This window comes from Schistocerca americana, chromosome 2 (assembly GCF_021461395.2).
Source record: "Schistocerca americana isolate TAMUIC-IGC-003095 chromosome 2, iqSchAmer2.1, whole genome shotgun sequence".
Taxonomy (NCBI): domain Eukaryota; kingdom Metazoa; phylum Arthropoda; class Insecta; order Orthoptera; family Acrididae; genus Schistocerca; species Schistocerca americana.
Window position 1 is genome coordinate 368133936 of NC_060120.1, and position 19852 is coordinate 368153787.

Consider the following 19852-nt stretch of genomic DNA (forward strand, 5'->3'; position numbering starts at 1 on the left):
AGATGATATTTAGGATATTTGCAGCCGGCCGGGTGGCCGAGCGGTTCTAGGCGCTACAGTCTGGAACCGCGCGACCGCTACTGTCGCAGGTTCGAATCCTGCCTCGGGCATGGATGTGTGTGGTGGCCTTAGGTTAGTTAGGTTTAAGTAGTTCTCAGTTCTAGGGGACTGATGACCTTGGAAGTTAAGTCCCATAGTGCTCAGAGCCATTTTTTAGGATATTTGCAATGCCTCTTCGAGCTGTTAACACAACAGTCAGCGATTGTTCAGTGAGCTCAATATTCTTAGTAAAAAGCATTTAAGTTCGAATATTTTAGCTAAGGTCGTACCAAGGACACAAAAGACCTCTCTCGAGAGGTACGGTCCCGGGTTCGATTCCCGGCGGGGTCAGGGATTTTCACCTGCCCCGAGATGACTGGGTGTTTGTGTTGTCCTCATCATTTCATCATCATTCATGAAACTGGCGAGTTCGGACTGTGAAAAGGTTGGGAACTTGTACGGACGCAGTTGTGCGCCCCACAAGCCACACATCATCATCACCGATAGGTACGACGTTATGTTTAGGCTATGTTAGGGAAAAGGTGAAACAGAGCACCCTGTAAGTACGTGCGTGGAGGCAACGAAGTGAAAGTCACTTTGCAACGGTTTTGTTCTCCTCCGGTACAGTGAACTGGGTGGCGGTATGCGCAGACCGCCTGCTCCGTTCCGTTCCCAGTGATGCAGCCGGAGTGGGGTGGGGTGTCTGTCTCATTACGGAGATAGGCAGCGCGTTAATTGGGTCACTGGGCAAATCCGGCAACGAGCGCCCTGAACCCTGTGACACGGCGGCTGTCCACACAGGGGGCCTTCCCGGAAAGCCGGACAGGACAGGACAGACGCTACATTTCCTGCCGAAACAACGACGTGCTCACAAATACCCCTCAGTAGGATGGCACTCTCATTTCGAAGTACAAATGTCCGCTGTTCGTGATTAATCGGGCTACAGCGATGAGTAGTTTCGGCGATAGTACGGAATGAGAATTAATCGACACTGAAGCGTTGTCTAACGCTAGTCTGAGAACCGAAAAAGAGGACGGAGCCATTCAAACGCAGTCCAAGATTTGCAGTTTTCAGAGTTCGCAAGAGTTACGTATCCTGGTGAAGAGTGCAACGGTTAATCTAAATTAACATATTACAAATACTGTCCCCAGAGATTCTTGTGTATTGCGGTCGCGCCACCCCAGTGCGGGTGAGGCGAAACAATTGCATGTGTTTACCATCAGAGAGACAATATGTTACTGCAACAGGATGCTATATACAGGGTGTTCATAAAGTCCGGTAACACTTTCAATTAGGGACCGATGACCTTAGCAGTTAAGTCCCATAAGATTTCACACACAACACTATCAATAATTTTTTGCGCAACGACTAAACATTGTACAAATATCATACATTGTCATTTTGAAGAGAAACTCTGAAAGTTTTTTTTTCATGTATACCGCCACAGCGTAGTTACGTAATTTGCCGATAGTCAGTGCTAGTCGCAAACATGGCGAGTTCAGGTGCGATGGATCGGCCGTGCTACAGAAGAGGAAAGCTGTTCCACAAAATGGCCTCCCCGACCACCAGATCTCAATCCGTGTGACTTTTTTCTGTGGGAACACATTAAAGATCGGGTGTACGTACCGCCTTTACCACGTGATGTAGCAGAGCTCCGGGAGAGAATACGAGAAGTGACTGCTACAGCCAACGATGCTATGCTGGGACGGGTATGGCAAAACTACGATTACCTATTGACGTCTGCCGGGTCACTCACGGTTCGCATATACAATGTTTGTAAAAAAAAAAGAAAAAGAAAAAAACTTGCGGAGTTTCTCTTCAAAATGCAGTATGTGTGACGTCTGCACAATGTTTAGTTCTTGTGCAATAAATAATTGAAAGTATTTCCCGGGCTTTATGTACACCCTGTATTTTACATATCAAATGGTGAACGGCGCGCCTCTTCATCACTGGGTGGCAGGCGCACTGTGGCAGCGCAGAGATGAAAATACCTGCTCAAACGGGAGAAGTTAGCTTTACCCGACTCTTGCTGGAAAGTAACGACAGAATAACGTGTCTCCCATAAAGCTCGATGCCAGTACGAAACTCGATAGTAGTCGACAAATGAAGAACTTAGCAGACGCCATACTGAATTTATTAGGGCTATGTTTGAACACGACTCGGACTGTACGAACAGTTTACGTCACAGTTCGGGGAATCTCTGGTTCCGTTCGAGCTTTCGATTAGCCCGCGTCCTAGTGACTGTCTTTGGTACTGCGTCCACGACCAGTCTTAAAATTTTTAACGCATTATGAATTTTCAAAACAAAAATAACTCTCAAACAAGGACTAAAAATCATCTACGACGCAACCAGCAACCAATGAATAAATTGCAACCACGATTTTGTCCAGTTCTCGTGGTTTCGCTCGTACCGCGATCTAATGACGTCTGGCGTTATTACTCCAAGTCTGGTCTTGTAATTTATTCTCGTGATAGAAATTGTAGTCAGTGTATGACAAATTTAGTCTGTTAAGTATTTAATTCTTGATTAATTTTCTTCCTTGGTCCATCTGAATGCTGCCATTTTGTTCTTAAACTGATCTCGCCGGCCGTTGTGGCCGAGCGGTTCTAGGCGCTTCAGTCTGGAACCCCGCGACCTCTACGGTCGCAAGTTCGAATCCTCCCTCGGGCATGGATGTGTGTGATGTCCTTAGGTTAGTTAGTTTTAAGTAGATCTAAGTTCTAGGGAACTGATGACCTCAGATGTTAAATCCCATAGTCCCTCAGAGCCATTTGAACCATTTTTTCAAACTGATGTCAAAGGTTTTATGTGTTTATATACGAGTATACAAAACGAAATGCTGTAGCCTAGGACGACAGAAGATGAAAGATAACGCCAGAAGTCGTATCAGTCCACCCCAGCGTAGTCAACAAAGGCACGAGGTCAGGAAGTACAAGGAAATAGCTTCACATCCTGCTATATTCTATTTTTTCTACTTTATGATTGTAAAAGATACTGTGACTTCCTTATTAATTTAATAAAAAGTATTTTCTGCAATATTCGATGTTATTTTCCTATAACACCAGTCTCTCTCACGAGTGACTTCATTCTGATTAAAACAAGAATGTTTAAGTTGGTGCAAGTGAAAGGAGCGGCAATGACATTTGTAGTCTTGCTTGTCACAAATATTTGGCTCTTTATTTGTGGAAATGTTGCAACTTCCGAGTGTGTGGTTATGCTGTACCCTAAGAGTACGTACATTTTAAATTGCTGTGGGTGAAACAAGCAACAATGACAACTGTATTTTTGCTTCTCACAAGTAATATCAAGAGGAGAAGCTAGTTTCAGCTGAATCTCGATGCGACATGGGACCACGAAACTCGTTAGCAGTTTCTTTAGCAGTCGACAAATGAACAACGTCATTTTTGCGTCACTTCGCCGCTAGAGTCCTGTGAAACTGACTTCGCTTGTTCGGACGCTGTTATGTAGGGCGTTAGGAAACTCACGTTACAAACTTCTAGGACTTGTAGAGGCGAGTGAGTACATAATAGTTATAATAGGAACCCAGATCCGGAAACGTACCGTTTCCGTTCTACGACGAATTCAGTTCATATGTTTGACTTATTCACTTTTTCTCGAGAAATTGAATTACGTAGTACAATTACTAGGTAACAGTTCGAAAGGAAATATAACAAACTTGCACTCTGCAATCAAAAGATACGGCCATTTATGATACATATTTTGATACTCGGAAACTCACTCACCAAAACCAATAGGGTACTTTCCGATGGTGTAGATCATGAAATCTGGCAAAAAGAAAGGTTTTACAGTACAAGCAAAAAAAAATTAATTTCTAACTATATCATATGAAAAAATATTTCTTGTCTTTTGTTAATGGTCTTCAAACTTGAAATTAAAATATCCCAGAAAGTGTTGGTATCCCTGGGACCGATATCGTGGCAGTATCAACGTTGATAACAGGAAAACATCGTTGAGATCCTCGATTGCCAGAGTTGGTAAACTGTCTAACAGGGTGTTCGGAAATTCCCATTACAAACTTCTAAGTAGATAATATTTGCAATCGGTACCCATGTCCGAAAACGTACCGTTTCCGTACTACAGCCGTTTGAAAATATGTTTGCTACGTACATATGCAACACGGTAGTCTCGGCGGGGGATAGTTACGTGGGATCGGCAGATGTCATTTGACTTCTACCCTACTTCTCTGCCGTGGTTCGAGCATCATTCACGCGTCTGTAAGTGTTAACAGTAACATGGTTGAGTATATGCTTGTAAAATACACCGACATGATACTTCTGAATGACGAAGCTCACGATAGTGAAACAGCTGCTCGTTAGTTTTATCAATATCGTCCTCTACAACGTCCGACTCCATCGCATACCCTTTCAGTTATGCCGTTATTATCAGGCGGAAAGAATCTTTTACGTGGCGGTCCCGAGCAGAAGGCACTAGCGATTTCTTACTACACCGTGCGATGTTGCAAGAAGGTTATGCTGCCTCGAGCAAAATTCAAAATGCATGCCAAGGAAAAGTGAACGTCCCAGCCATTACAGGGGCAGGGAAAACGTTCTTTTGAAGTAAATTGTTCAGCCGTGGTGGTACTTCCAGAATATCTCACTCTTTTCATAGGTTTTGACTAAACAACTACTCCAGTATTTTCGCAGTATAATTCAGAGAATTTGTGTAAACTCTAAATCATTCTATTATGACACAAGCAAGTTTAGAGCTCTTCCTTTCATACATTGCTTACTCATGTCAAAGCCAAATCAAGGAAATATTTCGAAAATATTAATGCAACAGCAAAACTTCGATGGAAGTCACTAAACTTATATTATTAATCGCAACGCTTTTCGGACTCCTCCGTTTTCAGGCAACAATATTAAAGCTTAGATCATCAATATAGCTCTCACGAAAGCAACGTTGTCATATGTTTTCAGATTATAGAATTTTCCGTTGGAGAAAAAGGCGAAATAACGCTACTGCGCTGCTACTGTTGAACTACTGTATAAATACGTCTGTTACATAAATCGCTTTAGGGTCGATCCACTATCGCGGGGCACGTGATCATGAGAACAAACCAAATGATCAGGGAATAGGTACGATCAACAGGTAGCAGCAAACAAAGGTAGGTGCCGGCTGGGGGCGCCGCGATGGTCATTCGTCACTCTACACCAGGGGTTCCCGAATTTTTCCTCATGACGGAACACTTTTAAAATCCTGGTACACTGACGAAACATCTTGTTTATTTTGAAGGTTAATAAAATTTTTAAAATTCGAGAAAACTTGTATTAAACAGTGATAACTTAACTCTTAAATCATAACCAATAATACAGAAATCATTATAAATTTTTTGAAAAAGTAACTACTATCTTCCAAATGTCGTAAAGAACGCCGTGTTATTAATAGTATTTTCGCGGGATATTGATTCACTTCCTGCGAAACGTCAGTGTTCCGCGGAACACGTTTTCGAAACCATACCCCACAGTAACGTGTCCGTACATGTTCGTGTGCGAGTTTTTTAGAGTTCCGAGAACCAGAAAAAGATTTTCAAAAAGTTATGTAATTGTGTATCTAACTATTAAATAAGACACAGGAAAAAAGAAAGTAGTCATTAACCTGAAAGTACCAATATAACAACTTCTGTTCCTACACAAACGGTCTGGGCGCCGAGCACTAACTTGTAAGTATACCGTAGCCCGGCAAGCTACTTGCGTCAGTCAGATTGGCCGAGCGGTCTAAGGCGCCAGATTTAAGCTCTGGTTCCCGAGAGGGAGCGTGGGTTCGAACCCCACATCTGACAAACATTTTAATTTCTCTACATTACCGCTACATAAAGCGCGTGCTCCAGGTTTACAGCAAAAATCTGTCGTTGCCGCATTCGACGATTAATTCGTACCAGATACGACAGTCGAAAAACACATGTATCTCGCTCAATAGCAAACCACTGGCGGAACGAAGTACGACTGCCGTTCGGATGAGTCTAGCGGATGACATCGAAAGGAAGAGTCTCGGAGGAGCGGAGGTCGTCGACCCGATGCCCGCTGCCGAACACAGACTAGACGAGACGAGACGAGACGAGACGGCGTCTGCCGTGGCAGACAAGACGCAGCTGTGCTCTCTCGTCACGGCGAGCCGCCTTCTAGCAGCGCACGCTTCAGCCCGAGTGCAGCACTGCGGTCACGTCCCCGAGTGAACCGAAATAAAACAACGCCTGACAAGTACGACGAAAGGAGGACGGCTTGTAATTTTGGCCTCGTAGATAGCATATCCTAGGCTGTAAGATGTCCTTTTTCACTGAACAAAAGCATCGGCAAGAGTGTGGCATTCAGTTTATAATATCATTCTTTTCTCTAGCGTTTATGGCGTCTAGTATGGGAACAACTTTTTCAAGATTAAGTGTTTTTTTTTTTTGTTTTTTTTTGTAATTACTTAACTTTGTGGTTGTATGTCCTTATCGCCGACTATGAAGTTGGGTGGGCAACTCGTGTGAGCCCTCGGTCTGTGAATCGTGTACACTTTGTCCTGCATAGTATCACGTTTTAAATGTTTTAACTGTTTGTGCGTAATATTCTATTAAGAAGAGATTGAGAGCCAGCCCAGGATTTGACTGAAAGAGCGTGGTAACCGCCTAAAAACCACTCATACTGACCAGTGTACCTGCCCACGGTCGTTAACGCAGAATGCGGATTCGATCCGAAGGGCAACTTCTTTTGTATTACCGCGAAGTAGGGGACGGAATGTCACGGAGATCATACGCGAGTTGGAGTGGTAATAATTAGAACAAAGGGATTTTTCGTTGCGGCGAAACCTTTTCACGAAATTTCAATCTGCAACGTTCTCCTCCAAATGTGAAAATATTTTGTTAGTACCCACCTACAAGGGAGAAATGGTCACTGTAATAAACTAAGAGAGATTAGAGCTCGCACTGAAAGACTAAAGTGTTCGTCTCTCCCGCACGTTCTTAAGAGAGTGGAACTATAGAAAATAGTGTGAAAATGGTTCGATGAATCCTGTGCCAGGCACTTAGGTGTGAACTGCATACCCATTACGCTATACAAGCGGATCAGTTTTGTAATTAGACGGAACAGCAAGACATACTAAAATTTTGGTTAAGCAGGAAATATTTTGCTGGAAGAGAGATAATTTTCTTATGGTTGGATTAGTGCATCTGTTTCCAAGACTGGGCTAGTGGCGCAGTTGTTAAGGCATGTAAGTGGAACTTTGGTGCAGTAGGGTCCAAATATTGTCGAGAGGAACGCTGAAATTAATCCTTCGAGACGCCAACTTCGTAAGTACCTCGTCTCCAGAGACAGAAATCGACGAGACGTTTGTTTTGGTTCAAATGGCTCTGAGCACTATGGGACTTAACATCTGTGGTCATCAGTCCCCTAGAACTTAGAACTACTTAAACCTAACTAACCTAAGGACGTCACACACATCCATGACCGAGGCACGATTCGAACCTGCGACCGTAGCAGTCGTGACGTTTGTTTTCCACAAAAATTGTTAGGGCAAATCTCACACTCATATGCCAAACTATCCGATGCCGCTAAAAGCACGAATCATCACATACCATTAAAAAAAAGTCGTGCTGCTACTATCCCGATGCGAGCCTTCGTAAATGACGCCACTTCGGCGACTTGTGTGCTGATTTTCACTGCTTACTATGTTTACCGGCTTGTCATTTGAGCTCAGGGGACAGACTTCCTCACCACTGAAAAGCTGAGGTGGTCATTCGGAATCGAACCTGGGACATCCATGTGAGTGACCAGCGATCATGAGACCGTCAAATAACAACATAAATAACATGGAAATACTTTACTTGGGTGTAAATAGTTAACGTACTTCAAAATGTGTATCCTTCAGAGGACGTGCAAATAAAGTAACACGTGATCGTAAAATAGGTACCACGTAAACAACATGGTGTGCGTAATGCTGCAAATACAAGAAATCCATGTACAACTGAACAAATAGATACGTTAACTAAAAGGAAAAGGAGATATTACTAACATTTAAATAGAATCAAAGGAATAGAAACCAACACAGTTTGTCTGATGGGAGGATTTTTCGCAATTTCCTTTGTGATGAAGAAATGAAAACCTTATTCGTGTTTCTTTAGACTGTTCAGACAGCGCTCCAAGTTGTCGGTGTTTAAATATCACTGACTGCACGAAGCAGATCTGCTTGCAATTTAAAAAATATTGCAGAACACATTCAAAATAGTGTATGCATTTATCATTTGGCTCTAACTTGTTTTATATTTCCGTGTTAAATGGAAACAACAGAGAATATAATTTATACAGACCCTATTACTGTCAAACATTGCGAATTCATAAAGGAGCAATGTCGTTTTCGGCAATACAGTCATCAAAAGCACCCAGTCACTTGTATGTCATAGAAACTAGGAAGTGTACGGAGGCAGGGATACAGTCATTTTTCCCCTTGATACACGCGGTTATAGAATAGCCCAGGCTCGAGTGGCTAGTATTTGTACATACTGCCTGCGCAACGCACAGTGACTTGCATAGTGTAGATGGATTACGAGTAATCCCTGCCCTATAGGCGGACTTAAGCTTCGTAGACATGAATGCTTGGGCGCAGAAAGATCAACACAATTTAAAATGGCAATTACAAGAAGAAGAACAGCGCCAAAAATGGAACAAAAACACAACATGTAGTATACCACTCACGAAACCTGCCATGAAGATGCCTTGCAAGTAATAAAAGCGAAACGCGTACGGCACGAAAACTGTGTTTCATTCAGTTGTAATAACCGGTCCAAAAGTAAAAAATTATCAACATACCGTAATATTTCGCACATAGTTGTAAGAGGCGTCCGACTTTTACTATAGTCTCAGTAGAAAGCAAAGTTTGCGTGTAGTTAAATGCAATCTGTTGTCGTGGTAAGCGCTAAGACACATGTACATGCTTCCTATTTCTTTCGTTGGTACTGGATTTAACCTAAGAAGAATAACATGATAATGAGACCACAAATTAGTCAGCAACGGAATGATTTTTTTCGACTACAGCGAGAAATATTTGAATGCCACCAAAGCGCAAAGGCATTCGAGGTGAGAAGGACAACGGTTGGCATGAACTGACAGCAACATGTATAGCTGCTGTTCTTCACAGGATCTGTCATGAACAGCGGCACTGTATCCGTACGCAAACGATGCGCTATGCACGTACGTGTAACGCTGCTCTTCATAACATTTCACGGCCGCTGCATTAGAGTTGAAAATATCCAGCACACCCCCGTCAGCGCGCAGGAAACCGCACGAAAGAGTGGACGAAGTGTTTAGACAGAACTCGCGAATGCATCGCACTTTGCTGCCTACACTTCTCAAACAGCAACTGCCGCTGACGTAGAGCCAATATATCCGCACACTGACGGGCGGAGATGTAGCCGCAGTTGAAGAATATTGCTGTCTAATAATGCAGCCAATGCCAAAGAAAAAAAATGTCCCTCCGATCATTTGCGTGTCGCGTGTTGGCGCAACAAGCAGAGTGTCAACTATGATCTTCCCACAAAAGTGAAATTCTGGAACAGGGAGTTTCAAATCCTCACTTAGATTTTCAGTGATTTTTCGGTGTCATTCGAGGCGATTCTTCTTTTGAAACTCGCCAAGAGTGAAGTTTCTCTCATACTTCTCTGGCGTAAGCAGTGCTCCGCTTCGAATGATGTTCGAGAGACTACGAAGGAAGAAAACGGTTTAATGTTCAGTTGACGACGAGGGTTTTAGAGACGGAGCGTTGGAACTGGGAGGGATGTGGGAGAAATACGGTCGAGTCTTTTGCAACGGAACCATCCCGGGATTCGCCTTAATCGATTTAGTAAATCACTGAAAATCTAAATCTGGATGGCCGGTATACTGAACCACTGTCCTCCCGACAACGGGTCCAGATTATTACCGCCGCGTCATCTCACTCGATTCGAAATCAAAGTTTCATTTCTTAGTGCACCTCGTACAAGTAACATCGTTATCTGCTCAACAATGCATTCTGCCTGATTGTCTTCAGCATAGTAGCGTCTAGTACGTACGCGGCTATCACTGTAGGCCAAGGTGAACCGCTATTAGTCCTGAAACATGGCATTTTGCAGTTCAGCAAACTGGCGGCGTTCACTTCCCCATTGCTGATTTCTAGTTACTGGAAGCCGTCACAACGCCGTGCGCGCAACCAGTCCATCTCCCAGGAGACGGATTCTTAATCGTCAACTCAGACATACGTTATGTCCACACACGCTGCGGTGCTCCAACGTCGATCAACACTGTGGACGAAAACTGTTCGGTCGGTTACGGCCGCAGGCATAAAACGGCAGGCGTCCAGTAACCGCTCGTCACTGTGTACGACCCTCTTTTATCCACTGTTTCCACACCTGCATGACTATCGTAGCACCGTGTCCCACATGAACCGCAAAGTCACGGTACGACAAACGCGTGTCCTGGATACCAGTAATTCTGCTCCGATCGAGCTCTATCGTAAGCTGACATTCTGCTTTAACGTCGTGGAGGCATCCCGGCACTTGTGCGTTGCAGCTTTGTTCGACGGCTCCGTACCGACTGAGTGTGGAGTAACATTGACTCGTCCGATCACACAGAAGAAGAGTCTGTTGGGCCTACGTGCACGCCGTCTCCCTGCAATCTTAATCACCTATTTTGGTCCACTGTTCCACACAACCAGCGATTTTACAGTGATTCGGGTCATCCCTAGTGCGTGTCGCAATATGCAACAATAGCAGTGTAGTAGGAGCAAACATGAGATTTAATTAGGAGTGGTGAGTTAGACAGAACGATTACATACAGCGCAAGTAGTAGGGGTGGAAAACAAATCGCGTAACTGTCACAAATCACAAGTCACCGAGAAGTTACAGTTTTCGCAATGACGTGTATCTCATTGTGGTTGTGATTTCAGTGACAACTATACTGCACGCTATCTCTTTTGCGGTGTTCATATTAGCACGATTGTCACACGTTATTTCGACAGTTTCCAAGAACGGCAAGTAAGAACTAAAAGTAACATTGTAACATACAACGCTGTATGCCATCCGTTGACCGACGCTCGTACTTCGTTCTAAGAACCTCGGGTGTCAAGCTATCGATGTGTAGCCTATGATCAAAGAAATCTATCATGTACTCGTATTATAAACACGAACCCCTACTGTACTCAGTGCAATTTATGTTATGATTCTCTACATCACACTATTGATATTTTCGCACTTGTTTCGTTACTACAAAATTTTAAGCCGAAGGAAGAATAAACGTGAACCATATTATAGACTGCTTTGTTGGGATGAAATTTTATCTGTGTGCAAGCGTCTCCACTCCACACGTAACTTTTGTCTGTCCTGTAGTAAAAGTTACGGAGCGGATTTCTCCCGCCGTACTCCCTAGCATTTTTCGTATTTTATCTACAACATATATATCTTACATAATATGCATCAAAATACTCGTCAGAGTCTTGACCATTATCTAATACACGTTTTCTGAATTTAACTTGAACTATTATTGAGCGTTAAGTGTAGCAAAGTGTGTTTAAATATGGTGCGAACGGGAACATTATGCTACGCTCTAGGTCAGTCTGTTTCCACAATCTTTATTTGGTATTCACTTCGTTGGCTTCGCCAACTCACAACCAGATTTCCACCTTTCGACCTAGACCTCGGGCCACACTACAGACCAGTCCGTCACCATAACCAAGATTTCATGGGGGGAGGGGGAGTCCATTATCACACTCCAGCCTGTCATAATTACAAATATTAACAGCATCTTCTTATGTAACTGTCAGTTATGTTACCAAAAACGCAACCTTAGGTCCAGACATGTAATCACTTTTACTGGCGTGAACATATCACATCCCATACATTGACACAGTTCACCTGATCAGATGTACCAGTTAGCAGATATACGCTCTTAGAGAAATAAAGCCACGCCACGAAGGAATTATCTCAACGGGACGGAAATTGATAGATATGAGGTACATGTACAAACAAACAAATGATTACAATATGAGTAAAGTTGGATGATTTATTCAAGAGAAAGAGCTTTACAAATCAAGCAAGTCAATAACGCATTGGGCTACCTCTAGCCCTCATGGAAGCAGTTATTCGGCTTGGCACTGACTGATAGAGTTGTTGGTCATCAGGGTTCAGTTCGAAGTATGACTCATCACTAAAGACGATTCTACTCCTCTCAATGCGACCCCAGGCCGAAGTCGTGTCTGGAGACGCCCCGATAACGGTGGGATACCAACCTTACCGTCGCTCGATATGTGGCCCGACAACAAGGAATGATGGTCTGGTATGCCATTTCTTTTCATAGCAGGACCCCTTTGGTTGTTGTCCACGGTATCCTTACAGCCAACGGCACGCCGAAGATATTCTGCGCCCCATTTTGTTGCCGATCATGGCAAGCCATCTTGGGCTTACATTTCAGTAAGATAATGCCCGCCCACACAAGAACCCTCCAGGGTAGCCGAGAGTGCTAACGCGCTGCTTCCTGGACTCGGCTAGGCGCGCCGGCCCCGGATCGAATCCGCCCGGTGGATTAACGATGAGGGCCGGTGTGCCAGCCAGCCTAGATGTGGTTTTAGGCGGTTTTCCACATCCCACTAGGTGAATACCGGGCTGGTCCCCAAGTTCCGCCTCAGTCACACGACTCACAGACATTTGAAAACGTTCGCACTATTTCATGACTTACACTAGACGCAGACAACTGGGGTGCACTACTTCCGTCCCGGGGGCTTCGCGGTGGCGTCAGGAAGGGCATCCGGCCGCCCTCTGCGATTCACACTCCCAAATCGGTACTAACAACGCCGACCCCGCGCTGGAGCGGGGCAAAGGCCCCGAGAAAGAATGCCCGCCCACACAAGGCAAGAGTTTCTACTTCAGGTGTTCGTGCTTCGCAAACCCTGCCTTGGCCAGCAAGGTCGCCAGACGTCTCCCCAATTGAGGACGTTTGGAACATTATGAACAGGACCTTCTAAGAATTTCAGGGTTCTGACGATCTCCTTCAGCACTTGGGCAGAATTAGGCACGATATACATCAGAAGTACATCCAACAACTCTAACAATCAATGCCAAGCCGAGTAACTGCTTGCATAAGGGCGAGAGGTGCACCAACGCATTATGGACTTCGTCAATTTGTGAAGATCGAATAAATCACCCAGTTTTTCTGAAATTGTAACAATCTATTTTTCTATTCGTGTATATCACGTCTGCCGATTATCCCATTCGGATAATTCCTTCGTAGTGCGTCATTTTTGTAGCCTAGTACAAGCTGACTTAGACAAAATATCTGGCTCGTTTGATGAATGACAGCTGGCTCTAAATGTAGAAATGATTAAGTTTTGCCGGATGAGCGGAAAAAGAAACCCTTAATGGTCGGATACAGCATTAGTTGCGTCCTGCTTGATAAAGTCTTGTCGTTTAAATATCTGGGCGTAACGTTGCAAAGCGACACGAAATGGAACGAGCAAGTGAGGATTGTGGTAAGGAAGGCGAATGGTCGATTTAGGTTTCTGTGAGAATTTTAGTAGAGTGTGGTTCATCTGTAAAGGACACCGCAAGTAGGAAGCTAGTGAGACCTATTCTTGAGTACTGCTCGAGTGTTTGGGATCCGTACCAGATCGGATTAGAGGAAGACATCGAAGCAATTCAAACAATGGCTGTTAGATTTGTTATCGGTAGGTTCGAACAACACGCCATGCTTCGATAACTCATATACCAATCCCTGGAGGGAAGGTGACATTATTTTCGAGGAGCAATATCAAGAAAATTTAGAGAACCAGCATTTGAAGCTGATTGAAAAACGATCGTGCAGCCGCTAACATAAACTGCGCGTAAGGATCACGAAGATAAGATACGAGAAATGAGGGCTCATACGGAGGCATACAGACAGTTGTTTTTCCCTCGATCTGTCTCTGAATGGAACGGGGAAGGAAACGACTAGTAGTGGTACAGGGTACCCTCCGCCACGTACCGTACGTTGGCTTGTCGAGTTCGCATGGAGATCTAGAGTTACTTACCAAAGCCTGTTACCAAAGCCTGTTAGTTGTAACTAATCACAGAGTAACAGCTAAGGTGATACAGCAGAAACAAACGTCAGTGGAGTGCAGAGGGATACATGTTGTGAATTCGTAAAATGTGGTTTAAAACTGCGACACACCACAACTAAAAATACCAGTTACCGAAAAGTAACATTAAGATAAGTGAATGTTATCGTGAAGTCACAGTTTAGGACGCCTCTACTGGTAGTGAGTGTGGTCAAGCCGCGCACCGCCGGCGGCAGCGGCGTGGCGGCTGCGGAGCGGCTCCACGCAGGGGAATCTGTGCAGCGCAGTCCAGGGTCAGGAATGCAGCGCGGGCTGGCGGCGTGGCTAGCGAACCGGTACTCCCCGGGTACGGCCGCGAAACACCTGCTGGCGCGCCGGCCGCGCCAACCGCGTGGGAGCCTTCTCGCGGCTCACACCACGTGCGAAGATGAACGATTGCTGGTAAGCCTCCGTGTGGGCTCGAAACTCTCTAATTTTATCTTCACGGTCTTCTCGCGATGTATACGTGGACGAAGCAGGCGGAATGGAATTCAAACGTTTAAAAAAATCAGACTGAAGGGAAGTGCAAAACGCCTAAGCAAGAATGACTAGAGGACAAACATTAGGATTTAGACGCATCTTTCAGGAGGGGAAAGATCGATGCCGACTACAGGAAAATTAAAGACGCCTTTTGGGAAATGAGTTGCAGCTATATGAATATCAAGAGCTCAGTCCTAAGCAAAGAGGGGAAAGCTGAAAGGTGGGAGAAGTATATAGAGGGTCTATACAAGGGAGATGAATTTGTAGGCAATTTTGTAGAAGTAGCAGCGGAAGTAGATGAAGATGAAATGTAAGATACGATACTGCGAGAAGAATTTGACAGAGCTCTGAAAGATCTATGTCGAAACAAGCCCCGAGAGTAGACATCATTTCGTCAGAACTACTGATAGCCTTGGGAGAGCCAGCCACGAGAAAACCCTTCCAACTCGTGTGTTAGATGTATGAGACAGGCGAAATATCCTCAGGCTTAAAAGAAGAGTGTAATAATTCCACATCCAAAGAAAGCAGTAGCTGAAAGGTGTGCTATTACCAAACGACAAGTTTTCATAAGTCATGGTTGCAAAATGCTACCACGGATTCTTCAGAGAAGAATGGAAACACTGGTAGAAGCCGACCTCGGGGAAGATTAGCTTGGATTCCAGAGAAATGTAGGAACACGCGAGGCCATACTGAACCTACGACTACTCTTAGATAACACGTTAAGTAAGGAAAACCTACGTTTACAGCATTTGTAGACTTAGAGAAGCCTTTTGAGAATCTTGACTGGAATACTCAATTTGAAATTATGATGGGTAACATATAGGGAACGAAGCGCTTTTTAGAACTTGTACAGAAACCAGACGGCAGTTATAAGAGGTGAGGGGCATGAAAGGGAAGCAGTGGTTGAGAAGGGAGTGAAACAGGATTATAGCCTGACCCGATGTTATTCAATCTGTACATTGAACAAGCAGTAAAGAAAACCAAAGAAAAATTAAAGTTCACGTAAAAGAAACAAACACTTTGAGGTTTGTCGAGGACATTCTAATTCTATCAGAGACAGCAAAAGCTTCGGCGAACAGTTGAACGGAATGGACAGTGTCTTGAAAGAAGGATGTATGGAAGTGAAGCATGGCTGATAAACAGTTTAGACAAAAAGAAAGCAGAAGCTTTAGAAATGTGGTGCTACACAAGAACGTTGAAGATAGATGGATAAATCACGTAATTAATGAGGACGTACTGAACAGAACTGAGGAGACAAGAAATTTGTGGCACAACTTGACCAAAAGAAAAAATCGGTTGACAAGACACATTCTGAGACATCAAGGGATCGCTATTTTAGTATCCGAGGGAAGTGTGGGGGGTAAAAATCGTAGAGGGAGACCAAAAGAGATGAATGCAGTAAGCAGACTCAGAAGGACGTAAGTTGCATTAGGTATTCGGAGATGAAGAGGCTAGCACAGGATAGAGTAGCATGAAGAGCTACATCAAATCAGTCTTCGGACAACTACAACGTAGGAGGAAGCAGTCTATTGGTTGACCCTTCTAGGAACGTACGCTCTCGGAATTTTAACAGTAAAATACACCATGATCCAGAACGCCTCTCCTGCAACGTCTGCCACTGGAGACGTGACTCTTCTGCTCTCAGTAAATAAGACTGTAATGAAACGCGCTGCTCTTCTTTGGATATTCTCTATTTTATTTATAGTCCTGTTTGGTACGAATCTTGGACTGTCGAGCAATATTCCAGTACTGGTCGAACCAGTATTTTGTAAGCTTCTTCCTTTGTTGATAGACTACCATTTCATGAGCACTTTTTAATGAATCTGAGTGTGGCATCTGCCTTACACGCGATTAATTTTATGTGGTCTTTCCCTCTCACATCTCTCCGTACCCATACTCATAGGTATTTTATGGAAGCAACTACTTCCAGCAGTTGTTCTGCAGTGGAATAACTAGGCAGTAAATGGTCTTTCTATCTATGTAGTCGCAATAGATTACATTTGTTTATGTCGATAGCCAACTGCCATTCCCTGCACAAGACGTTGATCCCCTGTAAGTCTTCCTACAACTTCTCTGCATACAGCAGCGCCATCCGCGAAAAACCTCATGGAACTTCTGCTAGGTGATTTGTATATACTATATGGTGAAAAGTAACGCCCTCCTTTGGGGCACGCCCGAACTTCTGAAGAGTTCTTTCCATTCAGAATGGCATACTGTGTTCTGTTTGCTACAAAGTCTTCGGTACAATTACAATTACACAGCTGGTTTGTACATTAGGCGGTAAGTGGTTGGCACTGTCCTCTGCTGAAGACAACTTCATTTTCTGCCCCACTTAATTCCACACGTCACACATGTTTTGCTTATTAACCTTTAACCTTCATCCTTTTTCTTTATTATTTCACTGGTCACATTTTGTAAGACGGCATTACTTTTAACTGAAATTTCAGAACGTTCAAACGCTTTTACGTGTTTTCTACCATTGGTATTCCCATAAAAAATGGCAAATATCGATCCTGAAATTGCTTCACAATATGACAATTAAGTAGAATTGTTTCTGAACAATTTAGGGCGATGGCATTGTAATTGCTCTGCAGCTGTGCGTATTTCAGTAGCTCCAGTTGAAATATGAAAGGTTCAGATGCCATTCGCATATCGTTTTATGTATTCGATCTCTTTCAAAAGTGCAACAACGCTACAGGTTAGTCAACAGATTAAAAAGCGGAAATATATTTACTTCTATATTTAAAAAATCCCAATACAAAGTAGATTTAAGATGTACGGTCCTAATAAATTTAGATGCAAATTTAGATGACACTTACGAGGGAGGCATCTAGTACGAAAGCTACACCCTCCAGGATTGATTACAGTCGTTGAAAGATTGAAGCATATTTATACTTGACTCACTATCGGAAGACAAAAATGAAAGTATAATTTACTACCTATGGAAGAAAACGTAGTACAGCATTATTGAAGCAATCACCACTCATACAGCCGAAGTGTTACAGGGTCACGACGAAAAACGTAAATGGGGGCCTGAAAAACTAACCTGGAAGCCAAAACCCAGGACTCAGGCCCCCATTTATGTTTTTCGTTGTGACCCTGTAACACTTCAGCTGTGCTGGTAATCGTTGCTTCAATAATACCGTCGTAGGTTTTCTTCCTTAGGATTGTCCAAGAGTCAAAGAAAACTAAAAAAGGAAGATCAGGGCTTAACGTTCCCTTAATGACGAGGCTATTTAATGGAGAGTACACTTTTGCATACAACAAGGATGGAGAAAGAAATCGGCCGTGTCCATTTCAAAGCAACCATTCCGGCACCAGCCTTAATCGATTTTGGGAAGCCACGGAAATAAATCCATATGGATGATCGGACCGAAACTAACTCCATTTCTTTCGCGAAAATACTGGAGTTTTTGGGAAAGAATAAGTAGGCAAAAAGTGCAGCAATGAAGATCTGTTAAAAGAAACAGCACCTTTAATGCAACCAACACAATAGTAGGTTGAGGTTTCTTGCAAATGTGGTTCGGATGAATAATCCTTCAGCGTTATTACAGTATGTTTCCACCATGAAAACTGAGTGTGCTGGTTCCTCTGTCGAACGAAGGCAAGGGGGTAACCTACCAAACTTATCAGATTTGTGACTCGATTTAGGACTTGGGTGCAGGTGGAAGTCAACACGTCGTTCATAACGGGGCAAAATCGGCAGATGAAAATGTAATTTCAGTAGTATCCAAAGGAATAGTGGTAAGACCGATACTGTTTACAACAAATGTAATGGATCCCGCGGATAACTTTCGAGGCGCCATGAGGCAGTTCGTAGATGATGCTGCTGTCTTGGAGAAGATGTAGCGATCTGCAGGAAGATCTGCAGAACGTCGATAATTGACGTAGGGACCGGCAATGAACCCCCAACGAACATAAATGTAACGCAGTGAGCGTAAATAGACAAAGAAATATGTTTCTAAACAATTACACTATAGGCAACAATCAGTGGAAACAGTAAAATACAGAAGAGTACCCATCTGGAGCGACCTAAAGTGGAATGACCACACAAAACAAATGATAGGAGAAACAGATGCCAGCCTGAAATTCGTTAGAAGATACTTAAGTAAATGTAATTCGTCCAGGAAAGGAAAACAAAACACTTGTTCGCTCGGTTCTTGAGTATTGCTCATCATTTTGGGACCCTTACCAGTTCAAATTAATAGAAGAAACAGTGAAGATCCAACGAAGAGCTACGCGCGAGGGCGCTCAACAAACTTCAGTGGCAGGCGCTGCAGGAGAGGCGATGTGCACCACGGAACAATTTATTATTGAAATTCCGAGAGAGCACGTTCCGCGAACAGTAGGGGATCATGTTATATCCCCCACACAGGCCTTGCGAAATAACCACAACGAGCAAATCCGAGACATTAGAGCTAATACTGAGGTTTACCGACATTCGTTCTTCCGACGCGCCAGTCGTGAATGGTTCAGGAAAGGGGTAAGATAAACAGTGCTGCCAGAACTGCCCTCCACCACAGACCGTAAAGTGGCTAGCGCAACATAGATGCAAATATATGTGTAGCATATCGAACACGATCGGAAGTATTAATGTGCTTCGACTTGGCTGTGAGATAAAGAGGCAGAAAAAGATCTTGAACTGACTGGGAAGCCTATAGTACCTAACGGACAAGCAAGTCGTCGATTTGTTCGTAAAGCCATCGACATTTCGAGTAGGCACTCCGACACCGTGAAATGGATACGTGTCAGGCAAGCAAGCAAAGAATGGGCACTCAAACACGCAAGGCTTAGCGAACTGTGATTCATATAGACGATTATAAACATAGTGGAAGAATCTGTGGTGCAGTATTGGTACACACAGCCAAACGTACACTCACAAACCATGAGTTTCCGAGGTCCCAGAAGAAATAATACTCGTCAGTGAGTGATAGTCTATGATGATGACAGTCGAGTTCTATAGGTTTCTACAAGCTTTTGTTGTAGGCCTCTATTACAAAAGGAACACTTAGGCCTAGTTAGTACTGCCAGTTTAACGAGCTAGATTCTCTATAGCAGGGTGCGAAATTTACGGTCGCCAGCTCGCCACCGGCAAAACTCTACAGAGAAAATAAACTCGTGCATAGTTCACGACAAGAGAGGAGCACCGCCCGTTAAGAAAAGCATTAACGTATGGTATGGTAGCGCTTTGTGATACGACGGCAATGTCTGGTATTCAGGTTTGAACGTCCCCGTGCGCAG

The 19852-nt window shown here is 43.8% G+C and overlaps 1 non-coding gene across 1 annotated transcript; it reads left to right on the plus strand.

Moving 5' to 3' along the window:
• The first annotated feature begins 5756 nt into the window (after positions 1-5756).
• Positions 5757-5840, plus strand: Trnal-uaa. Its single transcript has one exon. It is a non-coding gene; the product is annotated as a tRNA-Leu (tRNA).
• The last annotated feature ends 14012 nt before the right edge of the window (positions 5841-19852 follow it).